This window comes from Triturus cristatus, chromosome 8, assembly GCF_964204655.1.
Source record: "Triturus cristatus chromosome 8, aTriCri1.1, whole genome shotgun sequence".
Lineage (NCBI taxonomy): Eukaryota > Metazoa > Chordata > Amphibia > Caudata > Salamandridae > Triturus > Triturus cristatus.
In genome coordinates, this window is record NC_140591.1 from 661,163,313 (window position 1) to 661,168,956 (window position 5,644).

Sequence of the window (5,644 nt, forward strand, 5' to 3'; positions counted from 1 at the left end):
GTGGTGGCCGGACCAGTCAATGGGGGTGATGTTGGTCAGGAAGGCCAAGTCATTGTTGGATATGATGGCATCCAGGATGGCTCCTTTGGTGTGGGTGGGGGACTGACATATTTGTTTGAGGTCTTTGATCTCGAGAAGGTTGGTGAAGAGGGTGGTCGTGGGATCATTGGAGTCATTCAAGTGGAGGTTAAGGTCTCCAAGGAAGAGATTTTTTGATTTGGATGTTGAAGCTTGTGTCATCAAGTCAGAAAGTTCATCCATAAAGTGGTGAGGATCACCAGGAGGGTGATAGATAGTATGTAAGCGAATAGGGTGGGTATCTTGTACTTTAAGTTCAACTGCAAGGTATTCGAAGGTGGAGTGGCAAGAGTGGTTAACAAGGGAGAGCTGAAGTTCACTTTTGAAGATTATGGCCAGGCCCCCCCCCCTATTCTATCAGGTCTGTCGTTTCTGAGGATAGTGTATCCGGGGGGGAAAGTAGATCAAGCATGCTCATTGAATGATCATTGAGCCAGGTTTCCGTGAGGAACACAATGTCAATTGATTCTCTAAGGATAGATTTGGAGAATTCAGTGGCGTGACGAATGGCAGAACTACAGTTAACAAGCATGCAAGTGAGTGGTTTGGGGTTGTTTTGGGGGGAGGGCAGGAGTGGATGGAGGTGAGTTGTGAAGGGGGTCTAGGGGAGCCGGGAGAGGAGGGAATTCTGTTAGTACCTAGAATGATGGGGATGTTGGAGTAGGAGGGAGGTGGGTTGTTGACTAGGGGAGTAGGATGGTAAGAAGTGCATAGGCCGCAGAGGTCTGATGGGGAGCGGTGGTTCGGGGTGCGGCGATGTATAGACATCCGGTCGTGGAGTGGGGAAGTATTCCAATGATGACGATTGATGTTGGCGGGGATTTTGCAGTTGGGGTGGGTTGAGTTTGCACGTGTGAGTCGTGTTCCAGAGCTAAGGGATTTAACATCATCTTTAAGTCGAGAGAGTTCATTCGTCAGTGAGGAGAGCTTGCGTTCAATGTTGTGTAGGGTCAGGGTTATAGGGGAGAGGGGGATCTTAGAAGGGGAGGATGAGGGTGAGAAGGAAGGGGCAGTGTTTGTTGCAGATGGGGGGGCAATTGTGTGTGGGGTCAATGGAGGTGGAATGACTAGAGATAGGGCTATTAGGCATAGGTGATGGCATGATGGAGGACAAGAGATTAGAAAATTCAGGTGATGTGGGTAGTGATAATATGAGGGCACAAAGAGTATGAAGAAGGACTGCATCAGGGATTAATGGTGGTGAGAAATTCGGTGGTAGAGATGGAGGATTAGGCGAGGGTGAGGGTAGGGCCAGAAGTGGGACGGTGGGAGAGCCAGGGTGGAGGGGTAGGGAGGTAACGGAGGGAGAATAAGGGTTAGGTATTTTAGAAGTGGTAGAGGGGGACAGGTCATTGGAGGATGTGAGTGGTTGGAGGCGGGGGTGTGCAGTGGGGATGTCAGAAAGAGGGAGGGTCCTTCGATGGGGACAATATATGGGTGACTGTGATTGGGAGATGGAGTTAGTTGTAAAGATGACAGGGGAGGGGGAGTGGGAAGTAGGTGTTTGGGCTATGCTGTTGGTAGGAGAGAAGAGAGGGGAGGGAGAGAGTTGGGTACGGGGGAGGGGAGAGAGCAGGGGGGTGTTGATCAGTTGGGTATACAGAGGAATAGGGATCAATTTGTTTAGGTGGAGAGACAAGGTGCTGAAGTGGTGCTCAAAGATGGAGAGGTGTGATTCGGCAGCTTGTATGAGGATGTTACCCATTTTGAAGATAGAGATGTCGATTTCACCAGGGAAAATTGGGGAGGGAGTAGTGGATAATTTAAATCCATAGGGAATTTTGATTGAGTGTGTGACTGGGAACTGACGTAGGAAAGTGCTTTTCAATTTGGAGGGGCGTCTGGAATAAAAGATGTAGTTGGTTTTTATGGCGGAAGAGAGGCTGAGGTAGTTATCGACAATAAGTGTTTCAGGGTTACAAGTGAGTAGTTTATGTTTGAAGTTTTTCTTAGCATTTTTAGAAAGGTTGGGGGTAAAGGATGGTCCAGGAGTTTGGGCCATGTTTGGAGAGAGTGTAGTCATGGGGGATGTGTGAGTGATTGAAGGGGGGCATGTTAGGTCAGGGGTGGGAAGTAGAGAGTTAGAGAAGGTCATGAGGGCAAGTAGTGGTAAGGTAAAGGGGGATGTATCAGTATGTTGAAGGACGTGAGGGCAAGTAGGGGTAAGGTAAAGGGGGATGTATCAGGGGGAGGAGAGTGGGAGGGACACCGAAAAGCAGAGATCTGCAGCCTGTGCGCTACTACCAAGTGTTCCTACTCAGCTGCAATTATATGGACCAACAAGATAAAAGGAGGGTAAAAGTAGTAGTATGGCCTCCACAGGAGTGCAAGATAAAGTAGTCTAGACGGTCTGGGACAGAACAATAAACATTTGCAGATCAGGAATGGAAAGAATAGTGCAACGTCATTTTAAAGGTGAAGGTAGGTTACTAGGTTGTCAACAGGAGATGAAAAACTGTAGAGACAATATCAGCATGCTATTCTAGTATTTCTACAGACCAACAGATAAATGTTGATAGCTTATCTTAAATGAAGTCAAAAAAGCATATAGGAAGGTCCAGACAGAGGGTTAGAGGAAATAAGTTATATAAAGTGTGGGACGATGTACATAGTTAGGCCACAAGGTGGAGCTCCAGACTAAGGCAAGATAAGAGAGATCTATTAGTTAGCTGTAAAAGATAGATCCAATCTGGTGTAGATTGTTTCCTAAAGGAAATAGGAAATTGAAGAGAAAAACGGGAGAGATTACAACAATGGGAAGATAGTAAGGAGGGAAAACAAAACACAGTGAGGGTGAGCGACCTAAAATTCAGTTGGGCTCCAACAAAAGTCCCTGAGGGAGCACGTAGAGGTTAGCAATGTGGAACGATCATCATCGTCATTTGCATGCCTTAAACATTTCCATCAACGGACCAAGAGTGCGAAAAAGTTGCAGAGGTCCCACTTTTCAGACAAAGGGTTACCAAAACAAAACAAATCAGGACTTTGAGGAAACCAGGAGACTGATTACGTCTCAGTTTTTAACATTTGAGCATCGATGGGAGTTGCTCGCATAAATCACATCTCAGACGATGGAGTGCACACTGAGAAATAGTCCACTCAGGCAGCAGGGATATCGCAAGATGGCGGATTGGGGATGTGAGCAAGTGATCTAAAGAGGAGATCCCAAGATGGCCACAGTGATGACCAGGACGACGGGAGCCATCAATCAGCCCCCGATGAGAACTCCGTGTTTATGGAGTCAAAGGAGAGTTGGGACTGGAGGGAGCAGGTGAGCCTTAAGCAGATATGGAGCAATGTAGTACCAGACAGACATCACCGGTTCAGTGGCATCACAGACGCTCCATCCCAACAGACACCAATATGGCACAACGGCATCACAAAGGCCGGTGCCCCAAAGCCTCGATGGGCTGCAGAGCACAACTGGAGCCGATCCGTTGTCCCTGCAGATCAGCCCATGGAATTTTCAAAACTGAAGAGCTCATGCGGATGATCATGATTTTAAGTGTCTCTATTCTGCTCCACCAATCCAAATATCTTGGAGACTAACCTTTTGAAATATATTTTTTGAAGGGTAATATGTTCATTATGTCTAAGAGATTCTTGAAGATTATAGTCAAAATTGATACCAAGAAATTTACTTTGCCAGTGCAAAGTTACCTAAAACTTCTTTCTCCCCCAACCTATTCAAGGCCGGCACTTTGCATTTGTTTCTATTTAGGAACTGACAGGAAAATGGGGGGTAGGCATCATTAGTGTTTGATAGTGTTTGAATAGATGACTCCACATTTTATCATACTGTAATGTTTACAAAGGTGATACCCGCAATGTCTTTATCGTCTCCTATAGATTGTAAGGGCCTGGTGACCTCCTTGACAATAGTAAAGAGTTCTTTGCTGTGTGCATTGGAGTTGATTCTGTTTTGGAAGGCTGTTTTCCTGGTGTTTTTCAGGAGGAGGTGATGTGAGTTGGCGGTGGATTTGAAGTTTGCGTGAGTTTCTGGGGTTTTGTTGCTCCTTCATTTCTTCTTGAGGCGTCTGCAGGTGCATTTGGACTTGTGGGGAGCAGGCATGAACCAGCTGGCCACCGTGGAGCCTTGTTTGCCTGGTCTTCTCTTGAGGGGTTCCAGTGTGTCGGCGCAGTTGGAGAACCATTGGTGGAAGTTGCCTGCTGTGGTGTTCACGTCTGTGGGCAATGGTGGAGTGGTTGTGCTGAGGAAGTTGATGAGTATTTTTTTGTTTGCCTCGGTCCAGCTGGGGGGTTGATGATGATGATGGTGTATGGTGGGTGTGTTGAAGGTGAAGTGCATGCAGTGGTGGTCAGTCCAAGAGAGCTCGGTGGTGTGGCTGTAGCTCATGTTCCTGCTGACGGAGAAGAGGGAGTAGAGCATGTGTCCGGCTGTGTGGGTTGGTGCAGTGACTAGCTGCTTGAGTCCAATGATGGCAAGTTTCTGCAGGAGGGAGGTGGTGTTCTGGTTGCTGGGGTTGTCCAGGTAGAAGTTGAGGTCTCCGAGTAGGATGTAGCCGGTGGATGTGAGGACCTGGGGGTACAATGAGGTTTATGATGGCATCTGTGAAGGGGGTTCAGGGGCCCTGTAGAGGAGGGTGCTGCAGAGTGTGATATTGGGGTTGGTTCAGAATTGGAAGTGGAGGTGTTCCATGGTCTGTGTTGGGTCGTTGGAGTGTGTGGTCAGTTGGAGCATGCATTTGTGGATGTTGGCGATGCCTCATCCTGGGTGGTCGGGGCGATCATTATGGGTGATCTTGTAGCCGTCAGCGGAGCTCCCGGATTTCTGTGGCCTGTTTTTGTTAGGGACTGTAAATTGAGGAGGACGCAGTTGAGGTAGACAGGTGTGCTGTTGGTCGCCTGGGGAGCTAGTGTGATGGTGTGGCTGGAGTTGCAGTTGCAGTTCTGGCAGGCAAGGGGGTCATGGGTCAGCTTCAGTGATGCTAGGTGGCAGTCAGTGTGTTGTCCCAGTTGAGGGTGAGGAGAGTGCTGGCATCATAGCAGTGCGGAATCTGAGCGGCAGGGTCACTGGCACTGAGTGTGGTCCAGGAGTGGATAGGTGCAGGCGTGCTTGCCTTGTGGCACGCCAGCAGTGCGGCTGCATAGCGACCACCATTAAGTAGGGCTGGGGGAGTGGATGACTAAGAGGGGGAAACTCAGGAGCAGGAAAAGGACAGTGGAGGGGGGCAGGGCTGCGGGGGATTGCAGCTGCAATACAGGAGAGGGCAGCAAAAGTTGGAAGAAAACAAGAGAAAGGCACAAAAAAGCAAAATAAGCAAAAGAAAGCAAGAGGAAAGCAAAACCAAGGGCAGAGGCAGGAAAAGAAAAGAAACAGAGAGAGAGATAAAACAGCAAAAATGAGGACGGTCAGCAGTAGAGCAGTGACTCCCTACCACTGAACAACCAGGGATGAGGCGCAGGCAGGAGCATGCGGGTGGAGGTGGGCCTCGAGCTCCTGACCTCCGGATCAGAGGTCCGCAGCAACAGCTACAAGACGGTGCTGCGCTGTGGAAGGAACAACTCCGATAAGGATAGTGGGTATGGGGGCTTTGATTGAGAA